This window comes from Musca autumnalis, unplaced genomic scaffold (genome assembly GCF_047663935.1).
Source record: "Musca autumnalis isolate F117 unplaced genomic scaffold, ASM4766393v1 scaffold_2, whole genome shotgun sequence".
In the NCBI taxonomy this organism is placed as follows: domain Eukaryota; kingdom Metazoa; phylum Arthropoda; class Insecta; order Diptera; family Muscidae; genus Musca; species Musca autumnalis.
The window spans coordinates 127,549,011-127,566,015 of NW_027411755.1; the positions used below are offsets into that span (position 1 = coordinate 127,549,011).

A 17,005-nucleotide genomic window follows, 5' to 3' on the forward strand; every position below is an offset into this window, starting at 1 on the left:
ACGGTTTGTGGGTCGGTGGAATCATCGGACCCTATTTCTTCAAAATGATGCCGATTAGGACTTCATCGTCAATGGCGACCGTTATTGCGACGTGATAACCGACTATTTGATGTCTGAAATTGAAGCTCGTAATCTCGGCGACATTTTGTTTCAACAAAACGGCGCCACTTCCCACACATCGCAGCAATCAATGGATTTATTGAAAGAACACTTCGGTGAGCACGTTTTGGAACAAACGATTGGCCAGATCGTCTCATATCACTCCGTTAGACTTTTTCCTGTGAGAATATGTAAAGTCAAAATTGTATGCAGATAAAGCGGCTTCGATTCCGGTCTTGGGGTAAACATCAGACGTGCCATTCGCCACCAAATTCTGAATATTGGCAATTTTGACAGTGTGTTAGTAAAGTTGTATCCAAGCATGCAGCAAAACAAATCAAAACTGTTTCTCTCTTTTGTGTGTTCTTTCGTTGCGTTCGGGTCGTGTGTGTGTGTGTGAAATGCCGAAAAACTTCGTAACTTCAACAATACCAAAGAACGGCAACGGACAAGAGAGATCAATGAGTGCTCAATGATATCGTCGAGTCCGAACGTCGTGTCTTAAGATACCACTTGTTGAGAAGTTTTCATGACCGAAATACTCAGGAAATGTCGCCAACATAACGGAGGGATATTTTGCCACCGTTGAAAATTTTGATGTTGGCAGAACGGGGAATCAATCACACAATTTTCAGCGTGCAAGGTGGGTGTGCATACCATTGTACCACGTTGGATCCCAAGTCCATGCATAATACATGTAATTCCAGCCCAATCAGAGAGCTGTCTCTAAACGAGACATAAGCTCCTTCATAATACAAGTATCCAATCTACTAAATATATCCTAACTAAAAAACATGGCTGATAAAGAATACTGACACTAAAACAAATTTATATGATGAAATAAATGCCATTTGCGTGTTTAGTTCAGTTCTTTTCCAGAGAACGAACAGCGTATTGTCGTTTCTATTTCATTTTTTTTTTTGTATTTAAAAAAGCAAAAAAGTGCCGACATTTTCCATTTTAAATGTTAATCTTGAAAATGTATAATCGTTAAAATAAACACGAAACGAACGATAAAGTCGGCTTCTTCTGCACATGGAAAGAAAAAAAAGAAAAGAAATTTGCCAGTAAATATATTTTTTTGCATTCCACTTTTGGTCTGTGATTTCATTTTAGCTGAGCTTCTTTCTGCCTACTTCTCCTTCACTTCTCTAAATTTTTTGGTTTGCTATTTCTTTGCAAAAGCTTGGTTTTGTGTTATTCTTTCATTTGTGCTGTTACTGTGTTTTTGTTGCCATGAATCCATTGGAGGTTTCTGTTTACAATAGATATATGAGTATGTCTGTATGGTTTGTGGTGTCCACATGTTGTTGTTTTTTCTAGCTTTTATAGATTTTGTGAGTTGGCCCTCTTTCTGCAATGCTTCTCCTCCGCATGGCTTGTTAAATGTGTAGCATATCTAGTTTGTTTCGCCCTCTGTTGGGTGATTGAATTTTGATATTTTCTTTCCAAGTTTGTTTGATTTTTGTTTTGTTACTGTTGGCTTTGCTTTTCTAGGTAGTCGTTTCAAATTAAACCTCAGACGTCCGCCGTCTTTCTCCATTGATAATTGTTATTCAAACATCACATATGTATTTGTATGTATGTATGTTTTTTTTTTAATCAAACAATTCATTTATCCCCAAAAAAATGTCAATGTCACCAAAAAGTTATGACACCAACAACGACGTATCTATAACAGTTAGGCGGCTACAGCCCACCACCACTTAAGCCCTTTGAAAAACCAAACAATGCCACTCAGCCAGCCAGCAGCAGCTTGCGACACAAAAATACTGTTATTTGTTGAGAGAGAAAAAATGTTGTAAAATGTTTGCATTATATAATGAAAATTCTTTATTGTTATCAGGGCGTGGGTGCCTACTGTCGCAAACATTCTTACACACTTTTTACATTAAGGAGCCATCAGCAACAAAGTAAGTGAATGGAAAGCAAAATTTATACAAACGCTGCTAAATCTTGTGATAGTTATTTATTGATGCACCCCACAAAATGTCTTTAGGGAATAAGGCTTTTGAATTATATCTGTAGCTTTCTTATCAAACCACCTACCTACCTGTCATTAGTAAGAAGCTCATATCTTATATTTCGAATGGAATTTTTAACCTAGGTTCACAAAATCGCGCCTGCATAAAGCAAAAAAAAAAAAACAAATAGTCGGTGATGTTGCACTCATAACTGAAGGAATTTGAAACTCCAATTATTGAGCATTATTAGGGGCAGTGCACTTATTTTGATCAAAACAAGCAGTATCAGTCAGCTGTGCCGACAGAAATACACCCTCAGACTAGGACCTAAAGAAAATAACTAAACACAAAACTACAGTTTTTGGGTCAATTTCTCAGGAAGTATGGAGAAAAAAATTGCACCGTCGTAACTAGGGCCGCATACACAACATGTTGCCAAGACTTTAAAAACGATCCCAGACAAGTCACACTGCCAAACTTTGTGTAAGTACCCGAAAGAGTAGTCCGATTTAGTCAATATTCGTACACAATCCGAGTTTGGACAAAATCTGTTTCTTCCTTCGAGGGTTATTTTACGTGCTACCCAGCAGTTTAGTTGGTGCGCGCGCGCGGTCTTTTTTGGAGCCTTTCTCCAAAACCATCCTAGACGAGCTGTTAAACTTTACTTTTACAAATTTTGTGTGGGAGGTACCCGAAGGAGTGAACCGATAGAGTCCATATTGGAAGGTCATATAGGTCTAGTAGAAATTTTACGATATGCAAGGTATAGACCAACTCGGTTACTGCCTTCGAGAGTTATCGTGAGCACCATTTTAGCAAAGAGTTTTGAACCTTTTTTTCGAACTTAAACTAAATTTGAGCTAAATATTACAAAGTGCAAAATTTGGTTTGAGTCGGTTGATCCTTTCGAGAGTTTTCCATTAAAAAAATCAAAGAAAATGTTGATGCTACATCAATGATTTTTGGTACATACACACCTGCCCAAAATAATAGATACACTTTGTACATTTTTCTTGAAAGTTCAAAAGAACGGTTATATTTATTTAAAGAAATTGGGAATATGCTTTTTCTTATACCTCGATATCATACATGTATAGCAATCAACAACCAACGTAAGTTTTATTTGAAATTAAGTTTAGGTTATGTTTCCACTAATGGCAGTAGCTTTGCTGCTCATAATAACGCTTCAACATATGTTAAATTCCTACGTCATTGCCCATATACTCCCGTTAGCCTAAAAAACAAAATTATGGTAGCAGATCGAACGAATTTGAATTTAAATCATCTTTTCTTTTCTAACAATTGAGAATCCGAATTACCAAGTTACAGCCACTTCAGTAGAAAAATCCTTTAAAAGACTTCACATCGGGCGTTATCGTTTACCTTCCAATCTGAGAACCCACTATCAAAAACTAAACACAAAATATTGGCTAAATTTTCAAAATACCGAAAATCGGAGGCAGGTTCTATGAGAGCTATGTATATCAAAACGTGGACTTATACCGACAGTTCCCTATAGGTATGTTGTAAATTCCGAACGAAGGCTATATACGTAATTTTCAAATATCTTTCGGATAATGCGACTAAAACCCTGAAAATGTCGAAAATCAAGCTGTACCCTTCTATGGGGGCTATATCAAAACGTGGACCTATACTGAAAAATGTCTAGGGGAGAATTTTGTAGTCCCAAGGAAGACTAAATACCAAATTTCAGCCATTTCGGTGTAATCATTTAGGTAAACCCTTGAAAATACCGAAAAACGGCCGGTACCGTTCTATGAGTGCTATATCACGTGGACCTATGCTGACAAATTTCTGGGGAAAAATTCTACAGCCCATGGAAGTCTAAATACCACAATTCCAACCATTTCGGTGTGAAAATTAAGCTAAAACCTTCAAAATACTGAAAATTGGGAGGTACCGTTCTATGGGCGCCATGTCAACACATGGACTGATATAGCCCATTTTCAATATCAAACATCCTAGGAGTAATAGAAACTTCTGTATCAAATTATGGAGGTCTATCTTAAATATGGCGAGCTGTATCTTGATTTCAACAGACGGACGGACATACGTATCGTCTTAGAATTGTATGCTGATCGAGAATATATATATATGTACTTTATAAGTTCTCCGACGAATATTTCGATGTGTTACAAACGGAATGATAAAGAGAAGGGACATCTGGCCACCCCGGCCCACACATCAACCTTTTGGTTCATTTTACTTGCAGAAGTTCAAATTTTGTCCGTTGGGCTACTATTAATTACTGAAGGGACAAGGTGACATCAACTCTCATGTCAATTAGTGTAGTCTGCTCCTATATTTAGTTCAATGATATAGGAACTCCTTTTTATTGCCGAGTTTGAACGGTGGATCTAACGAAAGCACTTGCGGAGGCTAAAAAAATACTTAGAAAACTAAAAAACATGACACTGAAAGTTTTTTGGTATCGTTGACATTGAAACCAAAAGATACTAATCATTTTTTTATTAATCTGTCCTATCAATGCGTGGGCTTCTGGCTCCAATCAAACCACTCGCTCCAATACCGACGAATATCTCTGTGTTTTCTGAACTTTAATATATGAAGTAATCACATGACCCTAGGAATTTCAATGTTCATCATGAAATTTGATATCCGGACCTAGAAAATGACCTACTTTACAATCAGTAGCAACGCGTAGCGCACGAGATATCGGGAGAAAAGGAGAGAAGAGAAACGTCTTTTCCGCAAGAAAAAGAGAGAAATGGAAAAGCGGGAGTGTGAAAAAATCGAGATGTACAGGAGCCAGAATGAAGTCCGAAAATTCTACCAAAGAGTGAAACATCAAACAGATGGCTTTGGTACAGGCACATCCTCCTGTAGAGACCAGCAAGGTAATCTGGTAACAGATACAGATAGCGTGCTCAGGATATGGAAGGAACATTTCTCCAATCTGCTGGTATCCAATAGTGGCGAAGACGATGATACCGCAGATCCAATCCCAGAAGATGGTATAGAATGTATACCACCCGGCCAAGATGAGGTAAAAACAGCAATCAACCGGCTGAAGAATAATAAAGCAGCAGGAGCCGATGGCTTACCAGCCGAGCTGTTTAAAACCGGAGGCGACGCGCTGATAAGGTGTATGCATCAGCTAGTTAGCACCATCTGGCAGGAAGAACGCGTACCCGACGATTGGAACCTGAGCATCCTATGTCCCGTCCACAAAAAAGGAGATAAGACTGTATGCTCCAACTATAGGGGCATAAGTCTACTCCCTATTGCCTAATGTGGCTTTAGACCTGGCAAGTCCACCATTGACCAGATATTTACCCTGCGGCAAATCCTAGAGAAGACCCAAGAGATGCAGATCGACACATTTCATCTTTTTGTCGATTATAAAACAGCATTCGACAGTCCCCTCCGATCAAAGGTATTCCATGCAATGTCTGAATTTGGTATTCCCGCAAAGCTCATCCGGCTTTGTAAGATGACTCTAACTGATACTAGGTCCTCAGTTAAAATTGGAAAGAACCTCTCCGAAGAATTTTGTACCAAAAGAGGTTTCAGACAAGGAGACAGCCTTTCGTGTGATCTATTCAACATTTTGCTGGAAAAGGTAATACGGGATGCAAATGTCAAAAGAAATGGCACAATTTACACCAATAGCCACATGTTACTTGCCTATGCTGATGACATAGACATCATGGGACGATCAGTAAAGGAAGTAACTGATACCTTTAGGAAGGTCGAAGCAGAATCTGCGAAAGTGGGTCTGGCGGTAAACGGCGAAAAGACCAAATTGATGGTGTCGACGCGCAAAGCGTCCATAGAGCTCGGACCAACCGTAGAAGTTGGTACCTACAATTTTGAGGTAGTTAAAGACTTCGTCTACCTCGGCACTGCCATAAACACAACAAACAACATCAGTTGTGAAATTAGAAGAAGAATTGTATTGGCCAACAGATGCTACTATGGTCTAAGTAAGCAATTTAAAAACAAAGCCACATCTCGTCAAACAAAAATAACACTATACAAAACGCTGATACTATCCGTGCTAATGTATGGCTCCGAAGCATGGGTACTTACGCAAGCAGATAAGGCAGTGCTTGGTGTGTTTGAGAGGAAAATTCTTCGAAAGATCTACGGGCCGATTTGCGTTGACGGTGAATATCGACGTCGTATGAACCACGAGCTATATAAGCTATACAAAGAAATGAATATAGTTAAACGTATCGAGATGCAACGATTGCGTTGGCTAGGCCATATCATGAGAATGAGCGATGATGAACCCGCTAAAAAGGCGTATGAATACATGCCACATGGCGGTGCACGCAGAATCGGCAGGCCTAAGCTTCGATGGAGCACACAAGTGGATGAAGAAATGGAAAGGCGCGGTATTCCAAAAAGTCAAGCGAAAAACAGAGAGGAATGGAGATCTTTTCTTAGTTCGGTCTATGGAACAAATATTCTGTAATGGGCCAACTAAGTAAGTACCTAGAAAATGAATAGAGCTATTCATCTCCACGAACGATTACTACCCACAAATGATAGAGGAGCCTACAATCCTAATCTTAAACGGTCTACAATGAGGGAAATTGAAAGAAGTTCGAGTGTTAATTTTACAATCCGTTTAAAGAGTAACATTGCGAAATGAAGTTCTACGTCAAAAATAACTATCCTTTCCGGGTAGATACAGCCTCTATTCATCTATTCGAAACGAGAAATCATCCAAAGCATTCGCTAGTCCTTCCCACGATGAGAAACAGTAGACCAGAATCAACGTTCATGCCACATCCATCCATATCAGATCTATGAGGCACCGAATTAGACGGGGAAATGGTTGTCCGATGTCAGATAGAACAAAAAAAATTGAAAATTTAAATTAATTAATCAAATTAATAACTGAAAATCAAGGTGTACCATTCCATACAACATACACTCTTAAATGTAAAGATCCATATTTATAACAAATCTCATTAAGAGTAGCTCTCAACTTTGCAACTGAAAATCCAGTGTTGTACTATTTTTCTTATCATATAAGCTAATACAACAACACAGCATACATCGATTTTGATACACTATTTTCCACATACCGTAAAATAAATTTAAATGTCTGCATGTTTTATGTTTGATTGTACATGAACAATGTTTTTTTTTTCTTTTTAAATTTTATAATTTTAAACTATGTTAATTTTTTATACCCTCCACCATAGTATGGAGGGTATATTAAGTTTGTTTTTCCGTTTGTAACGCATTGAAATACTCATTTGCGACCCTATAAAGTATATATATTCTTGATCAGGGTAAAATTCTAAGTCGATCTGAGCACGTCCGTCCGTCCGTCCGTCCGTCCGTCCGTCCGTCTGTGGTAATCACTCTAGCATCCACAAAAATGGAGATAGGACGCTGAAATTTTGGGAAAATGCGTCTTTTGTTTGCAGGCAGGTCAAGTTCGATGATGGGCTATATCGGTCCACGTTTTGGTATAGCCCCCATATAACGGTACCCCCCGATTTACGAAATTTTGACGTTTTTAGCTACATTTTCAGACCGATTTGGCTATAATTTGACATTTAGGGTTCTTAAGTATCAATAAACATATATAACAAAACTTGTGGACATAGGTCCACGTTTTGGTATAGCCCCCATATAACGGTACCCCCCGATTTGCGGTATTTTGACGTTTTTAGCTACATTTTTAGACCGATTTAGCTTTAATTTAACATTTAGGGTTCTTAAGTATCAATAAACTTATATAACAAAAGTTGTGGACATAGGTCCACGTTTTGGTATAGCCCTCATATAACGGTACCCCCAGATATACGGTATTTTGACGTTTTTAGCTACATTATCAGACCGATGTAGCTATAATTTGACATTCAGGGTTCTTAAGTGTTAATAAACTTATATATTAGAAGTTGTGGACATAGGTCCACGTTTTGGTATAGCCCCCATATAACGGTACCCCCGATTTGCGGTATTATGACGTTTTTAGCTACATTTTCAGACCGATGTAGCTATAATTTGACATTTAGGGTTCTTAAGTGTCAATAAACTTATACAACAAAAGTTGTGGACATAGATCCACGTTTTGGTATAACCCCATATAACGGTACCACCCGATTTACGGTATTTTGACGGTTTTAGCTACATTTTCAGATCGATTTGGCTATAATTTGACATTTAGGGTTCTTAAGTGTCAATAAACATATATAACAAAACTTGTGGACATAGGTCCACGTTTTGGTATAGGCCCCATATAACGGTACCCCCCGATTTGCGGTGTTTTGACGTTTTTAGCAACATTTTTAGACCGATTTAGCTATAATTTGACATTTAGGGTTCTTAAGTGTAACTAAATTTATATAAGAAAAGTTGTGGCCCTAGGTCCACGTGTTGGTATAGCCCCCATATAACGGTACCCCCGATTTACGACATTTTGACGTTTTTATCTACATTTTCAGACCGATTTAGCTATCAATTGACATTTAAGGTTCTTAAATGTCCATAAACTTATATAACTAGTGGACATAGGTCCATGTTTTGGAATAGCCCCCATATAACGTTACCGCCCGATTTCAGGTATTTTGAGAATTTTACCAACAAGTTTTAACCGAATTATCTGTAATTTGAACATTTGACATTTGAAATTCTTAGTGGTCACCACACCTCTCCACCAAAAATTGTCAAGAAACCCCCCATATAACGGTACCTCCCGATTTTCAGTAATTTGATGATTTTAGCTACAATATTAAACCGAAGTAGCAGTAATTTGACATTTGAAGTTCTTAGTGGTCACAACACCTCTCCATCAAAAATTGTCAACATAGGTCCATGTTTTAACAGAACTAACTGTAATTTGACATTTGAAGGTTGTAGTGGTCACCACGCATCTGCATCAACAATTTTCAACATAGCCCCAATATAACGATACTTCCCGATTTTCGGTACTTTGAGGATTTTACTTCAAATGTTTAACCGAACGTAGGTCCATGTTTTTGTATAGCCCCAAAACAAACCTCCCGATTTGCCGTACCTTAGCTTTATTTTTGGACGAACTTTCTGTAATTTGAAATATAAAAGTCAACAAAAATTCTGCAACAAAAATTGTTCATTTAAGTTCATATTTTCGTATAGCCCAGATACCTCCGAACTAGCTGTTAATGACATTTTCGATATTTTGAGGATTCTAGCTAAATTTTTTAACCGAATTAGGAGTTGTTTGACATTAAAGGCTCCCATCAAAAACTCTCAACATAGATCCATGTTTTATTAAAACCCCTATATAACAGTACCTCCCAATTTCTAGCCCACCAAAAATTGTCAACAGTTAGATATAGGCACCATAAAAAAGGGCCTCCCGAATGAAGCATTTTATGTACATTATCTGACATTTTAACGTACTCACTTAAAGTTGGGGACAGGAATGAATATTTTATGGTGGAGGGTATGAAAAGTTCGGCCCGGCCGAACTTAATGCTTTTTTACTTGTTTATACATATTTTGAGAAATTTGTATTAAAATTGTTTGTTTTTTATCTCATGATAATAATTTTAGCAGAGCAGTAATTTACTTGTAAAACATAAAACACTACCTCATATTCAAAGTTTCAATTATAATTATAACTTCTGAATTATAAAAATTATACCAGAGTAGTTATTTACTTGCCAAACATTCAATGTACGTCATAGACGTAATTATTACTTATTTCTAAGATATTAATATTTTTGTAATTATCATCATGGAGTAGTTCAATTTGCAATTTAATTGTAATCGGCTCTTGGGCTTAAAATTGCATTATATGAAAGAAATAAATAAGTATTACTTATTGTATATAAGTATCTGTTATATTTAACAAAACATATGTTAATTGCTTACTAAAAATTTGTTTACCAATATGACGTTGGCAGCAATAACATCATCGCTCGCCATCGTCGTCATCATCATCATCATCTGCTATTAACCACTACCATTCACATCATAAAACAATGAAGCAATTGACATTTTATGCCGACGAAAAGAAGAAACTGTTATAAAAAAAACACAACACTAAGACGATAGCATTCAAAGTTTATGCACGAAACTTGCAGAGTGAGTTTGCAGTTTGGGTATGGCGGTATGGTATGGCGAATTTTATTTTAGAATGCCTAAAATAAAAACAAAAGCAATTTTGTGCAAAAAACAGAACTTCTTTGTATATATTAAGACAAAATGAACACGTATACAATAAAACGAAGGAAGCAACGAAGGCAAACATTTTATTCTGGATTGGTAGCAGCTATGAAAAGTTAAAGTGAGTAGAAGTTTGTGAAGAAACGCAAAATAAACACGAAAAAAATCAGCTGTGGAACAGAAGCAAGGAATGCTAGAACATTTTTTTATATCAATGAGTGCAGGTCGATAATTTTTTAAGCAGACCTTATGTGACCTACAATTTATCCTCGTGACCGAATTGGGTGTCGAGAAACAGCATGATTTCACTTAGAGATAAGTTTTTCATAGCAGAAATACATAAAAAATGTGAGTGAGTAGCATTCTGAGTGTCGGAGTATCAAATTAACGTCCTACTATAGGTTTGTTCTTCTCCGAGCCTCCCAGCCACCATTAAGTAGAGTATACTCTACTCTATAGAGATTGATAGATGGATAGGTTTAGTTACAAGACAACTGCTCTGGAATCAGCATGCGAAGAAGACGATTTTGAATCAGTTTCTCTGCCAGTGCCCAGATTTTAAGACTCTATCCGAGTTCTTGGAATACGACACCATATCAGATCTTATTCCAAACAAATGTCTTTATATTTGTGAAGGGATTTTGTTAAAGACTCAGAATACCTAATGAACAATTATGACGAATCTTTTTTTCACGGAAAATCTGTCTAAAAGCCATATATTAGCTTAAGTGTGAACTAACTTTGGACCAGAGTCTCCCGAACTGCTATCAGGGGATCATTTCCTCGGTTGCGCGGACTTTGACTGTGGCTTGCCTACAGCAAGCCCGAACCGAAGATGATGAACAGCTGATAGACAGATTAACTAGAGTTGTGCAAATTGAACTAGATTGATCGATCTAGTTCACTACGTACTTCCAATCGTCCACATCGTTTGAATGAAAAACACTGCGTATACGTAATTTCACACATTAGTTTGTATGTATTTGAATTACCCATACGTTTTGGGAACTAGAACAGTGAACTAGGAATTAGATTACCCCAATCTAAGATTAACTAGTCTCCCAAGACTTCAACGGACAAATAACAGCTTTCATTCTTACAACTCACCGGAACAGGATGATTGTTAGATCTTGACGTCAGGTACCTTATGTTATTTGTGAAAAGCTGAACTCCTATTTGACTGAAATTATCACCTTTTTCGACGCGAGGAATATGCAAATATTCGCCAATAATACGCCAATACGGCCACTCTGTTCACCACATGGACGGCAGAAGTGAGAAGAGTTGAATGTCATTGTCGATAGTAGCAGAATTCCGACCACAAAGTGCCCCTAAATTCTAGGGTTCACATAGCTAGAGCAGAAGAACATATCAAATACTGTCACAGCAACAACCGGATGGTATAATACCGGCAATGCTTCAGCCGGTACTAACGATCCTGACGGAGATTTTTAAGACCTATCTGCGTTCTGGAAATTAAGTCACAATTAGATTCCAAAAAGATCAATGGATCTCAGCACGCCTACATCAGGGGTAAATCAGCACAGACCGCCTTACATGAGTTGGTTTGACACCTTGAGAAGAATATGGAAAATTCAAACTCTGCCTTCGCGACTTTCTCGATATAGAGAACGCTCTCAGCAACCCAGGAATTTCCTCCACCCTTTTGGCATGAATTGGCAAGATGCTGAAAAGCAGGGATATCTGTTCGCGCATAGGAGTGAGATCCGTGAGGAAAGCTGTTAGTAGAGGTTCCAGGTTGAAAGACTGGGCATTATAAAATGGAAATAAATTGAAGTTGAAATTTAAATTATTGCGTGTTTCGACCAGTTGAAATCTAAGGCGGTGCTCTGGTAAAACTGTAAAGTCGGGCCCATGACAATGACCTTGGAGTCAACATAGAGATGACGGAACTTGTACTATTCACCAGAAAATGCAAAATTCCCAATTTCCAGCATCCAGTTTGCATTAGTACTTTCTCCGGAAGCAAAGTACCTTGGTACAATCCTGGACTATCGTTTGACATGGAAAGGGAATACCGAGGAGAGGACGAAGGAAGGACTTATTGCGCTATACTCATGCAAGAACTCTATTGCGAAAAATTGGAGACTGAGACCACAAGTCACGTGTTGTATGCAACCGTGGTCCTGTCCATCTTAGCCTACGGTGGACTTATCTGGAGGCAAGCACTTGCGAATAAAACATTACTGTCCAAATTATTCAGTATGTAAAGGGCCGCGTCAGTTCCTATTACCGGATGAATCAAAATCACTCAACAGGATGTCTTGATTGTGATCCTGGATCTCCAAATTCTGGATATCCTGCTCCAGTTTCAGGCTGCCAGGACAGCTTTTAGGCGTAAGTGACAGGAGTCGGGTAAGCGACACAGGTTTTACTTATTATCCGTAATAGTACTCTCGATAAGCTTTCCAATGGTACCCATGTTGTCCCGGCAGAATTTTCCTAAAAGGATCTGTAGTTAAAAAAATTATCCTTATTGCAGGGTTTATCCCGAAAACACTTAATATCGCGACATCGGGCAATATTTTTTAAAGATTTTATTATGGCAGGGGATAGTACTCTCGATAAGCTTTCCAATGGTACCCATGTTGTCCCGGCAGAATTTTCCTAAAAGGATCTGTAGTTAAAAAAATTATCCTTATTGCAGGGTTTATCCCGAAAACACTTAATATCGCGACATCGGGCAATATTTTTTAAAGATTTTACTAGCGCAGGAGATAGTACTCTCGATAAGCTTTCCAATGGTACCCATGTTGTCCCGGCAGAATTTTCCTAAAAGGATCTGTGGTTAAAAAAATTATCCTTAATGCAGGGTTTATCCCGAAAACACTTAATATCGCGACATCGGGCAATATTTTTTAAAGATTTTATTATGGCAGGGGATAGTACTCTCGATAAGCTTTCCAATGGTACCCATGTTGTCCCGGCAGAATTTTCCTAAAAGGATCTGTGGTCCAACTAATTATCCTTATTACAGGGTTTATCCCGAAAAAAATTAACATCGGGCAATATTTTTTAAAGATTTTACTAGCGCTGGGGATAGCACTCTCAATAAGCTTTCCAATGGTACCCATGTTGTCCCGGCAGAACTTTCCTAAAAGGATCTGTGGTTAAAAAAATTATCCTTATTGCAGGGTTTATCCCAAAAACACTTAATATCGCGACATCGGGCAATATTTGTTAAAGATTTTACTAGCGCAGGGGGTAGCTGTTTCCATAAGCTTTCCAATGGTACCCATATTGTCCCGGCAGAATTTTCCTTAAAGACCCTAAAAAAGATATTTTTTACAAAGAAATCCATTTTTGAATAGCTCTGTTAACATTAACCGTGCTCTGCTAACGCGCTGTTAGCAAAAGCGTTAACAGAGCTCTTTGTGTCTACGCTACAGTGATTTGTGTCTTCGCTAGAGAGATTTGTGTCTTCGCTAATTAAATACGAATTTATCTTAATGGACATACAGATCCCGTGACTATATAGTCATGCGGCCATTATAAGATTCTCAAGTCATTGATCATAAACTCGAGCTATCCTGCACGCTCTCCATGATAAACAAAATATCGTTAAACTTTGCTAGATTCCAGTACAGTAATATAATCAGAAACGAATTAGCAGATGAACTACCGCAGATGGTTTATGATGGCCCCAATGCAGAACCATTTCCTTTCTATTATTCGATAAGTTTGAGATGAAGATCACTGTAGCACTTATTCGGGTCACTGTAGTATTTGATCCCTAACTTTAATATGGGATGACAGATGCGAATAGAGAAAAATCCATAACGTCATTCTTTGAAGGGTTATCGGTTGCCAATTTCGAACTCCTCAAGCTGTGTGCATAGACAGGTGGTCACCGAAGCCATAAATGGCTACAGATGCAACAAAATCCTGCAGCTAATTTGGAGCGGAATCTTTCAATACAATTATGGAACCTAAAATTTTTTTAAGATTTTCACGCCTGATTGTGTACCACCTTTTGTGCAAATTCCTAACAAAAACAGTTTGAAGTGTGATTTCAGAGCAATAATCATTCCGGCTTCGATAGAGAGGAAAGGCTGTTTGACGCAAAGTCTTATAGAACTTTCGAACCCATTTTTCGGATAGTATTTATTGACTTCTAATAGGGTAGACTTTTTTGACATGAAAGTAGTTGACTCTAACAGCCTGTTTCTGTATGTCGAAAGAAGAATGTGTGCGAAAGAAACACGTCCAAACTCTTGTGTGTTTTTCAAATTTGTTTTTTTGTTTTGAAGCAAAAGCAAAGGTAAAGGTAAAACTATTTCGAAAACTAAAGTTCGGGCGTCTTTCATTCGCACACATTCTTCTTTCGACATACAGAAACTGGCTGTAACATCCTCTGGGTTGGGTTTAAATTTACCCGGAACAAATTGATTACTCTACCAGCTGACGGAAAAAATCTGAAATTGTTTTAAATTGTAAGTTTTTTCTAAATATTCGGCCTTCGGCCGGGAATTTAAGACTTTGTCCTATGGACAGGAGCCAATTTAGGGCACGGGAACAAGATTTTTTTTTAATTTAAAATTTTTTTCTTGCTTTAACAAGGAATTTTCGGAACTTCAGAGGCCCATATCTCGGGAAGTATGGACTTCCCCCCAACAAACTTTATATTTTTGTAATCAGGACGTAAAGATCTACCTGTGGTAAACATTTCAGATTTATCCGCCAGCTGGTAGAGTATTCAATTTATTCCGTACCTCTTAGGTCATAGCAGCTCAACTCGAAGGAGAATTAGTTCAAATAAAAAAATAAGTTCATACATTTTTTGAGGAAAATTTGAAGATTTCGGTTGCAGATTGAAGGCTGATTGAATGCTTTGCTACGCACTTATCAAGCAAACACGTACAGAAGGAGTTAATCTGCTAGTCAAGCCAATTTGATAGTGAGTGGGCCACATTACAAATTTCAAAACAATGTGAGTCGGACTTTATATTTGATTTCAGTTTTAAAAATCTGGTTTGGTAGCATTCTGCGATATCGAAGTATTTGGTCCTTGTATATTTTTGGGTGCGTTTACTCTTTAACTATCTTTCAGTATAATAAAAATATTTCTCGAACTGTGTTGGAATTCTGCACCCTTTTTATATTAAGAAAACAAATAGGTAAGATTACATGATTTGATTCGCGATGGGCCTTAAACCGAACATTGGCTCTTTTGAAAGAGACCTAAAACTTGTTCCCTTGTATTTGTATGCATGTAGAAAAAACGTGTATAAAAGACAATAACAAAGACTTGGAATACACATATTTTTGTTAATTTTCCACTCTTTCACTGATGTTAAAACAATAAACAAAACCACATCCCCACATCCACATCCAGTTTTATGATGGAAAATTAATTTGCATACGTTTTTAATAACATAGGGCAAGAAAAAAATGGATGTCAATACATTCACAAGAATGTGCAAACGTATGCTAATGCAATCGACAGATACTGCTGCTCACTGGGTGATGGGTCGTAATCAAATATGTAAATGTAGATACAGTTTGTATTTCCATTGGCGTTCTTCATGTGCCCCACACTCAAAAAATGATACAATTAAAAATACCAAACGGACAAAATATTAATTATTTGTTAATTAATTAACTTACCTTTACTCCGCCATGACTGCAATCTGTTTCCTTATGGCCGTTCTCTTAGATTAAAAAACTATTATCCATATATCCAAAAAGAAGAAAAACACTTTCTGTAGTTGTTGTTATGTCGTAGTTAGTTACTGCTTGCCGTGCTATAAAAATGTATACAAAATCTTTTTTCTTACTAGATTTTTTCAGCGACAACGTTAACAATGATAAAGAAAAAATAGAATATTAGATTTTATACTAGATATAAAACTGTTCGATTGATTTTTACTTTGTCTGCTTCTTCTTCTCGTTAAAAATTCACATACTTTTTTGTGTATATTTTTTCACACGCACTCACTTCTTTTTTCTTCAATTTGTTATTTTTTTCTTCTTTTCATCAAATTTCAAAAAGGTTTCGATGTTATGTTGTTGCTTCTTTATTTATCATTTAATTCAATTAGATTTGGTTACACATACAATAATTTTTATTTTTTTACTTCGTTTTTTCCTAAAGCATCCCAACAAATTTTCAGCGATTTCAGATGGTGACGGATAAATGAGAAACAAAAAACTGAAAAAACTGGTATAAAATGGAAGAGAAAAAGCCAAAAGCAACGAGACCACTATAATAACAATGCAAACAGCTGATGTGAACTGTCAAAATGTAAATTTTGATTTTGCAATGAAATTGTTGTTGTTTTTTATTATTGATTTTAATAATTATCCGTTATTTTATTCACATATTTATTTTTTAATTTTTTCTTTTAACTTTGGATAGGCAATTGGAATAATTTTATTCCCATTTTGAGCTTTGTATTATTTTAGCATATGTCAGAAATGAGCCGAATATCAACTGTACAGTACTTTTTTTTATCAATAGACAGGGTTCACAAGGTAATGTACAATTCAACTTTGTTTACATCACAGGCTACATTTACATTATGACATTTCAAAATGACGGTAACCCTGCGTTTACAAATGACAGGACAGTTGAGTTCATGTATTGATTGTCAAAATCCCACAACTTGCCTTTGTGACGTAGGCGTCCCGACAACTGCAAAAACAGTTGTAATGCTTGGTTTACATTTACGAAATCCACTCGATTTCAACTGTCAAATCCATAGGATAAACGTCAAGTGAAATCCAGATGAGATTTCATTTGACGTTTGAGCTATGGAATT

General features: G+C 37.1%; 1 protein-coding gene across 7 annotated transcripts in view; it reads right to left on the bottom strand.

The window, feature by feature from the left end:
- The window catches only part of LOC141394595 (uncharacterized), a 102,175-nt gene extending 85,494 nt beyond the window's left edge, over positions 1 to 16,681 (bottom strand). Inside the window, exons 1-2 of one of the 7 annotated variants that reach the window (XR_012410458.1) lie at positions 16,302 to 16,681; positions 15,852 to 16,020 (exon numbers count right to left, since the gene is read on the bottom strand). The gene's annotated coding sequence lies outside the window, so the exon portion shown is untranslated. Of the gene's footprint in view, positions 1 to 15,851 lie in introns of all 7 variants that reach the window. The other 6 variants (XR_012410455.1, XR_012410454.1, XR_012410456.1 and 3 more) reach the window with 6 other exon arrangements.
- Between the last annotated feature and the right edge of the window lie 324 nt (positions 16,682 to 17,005).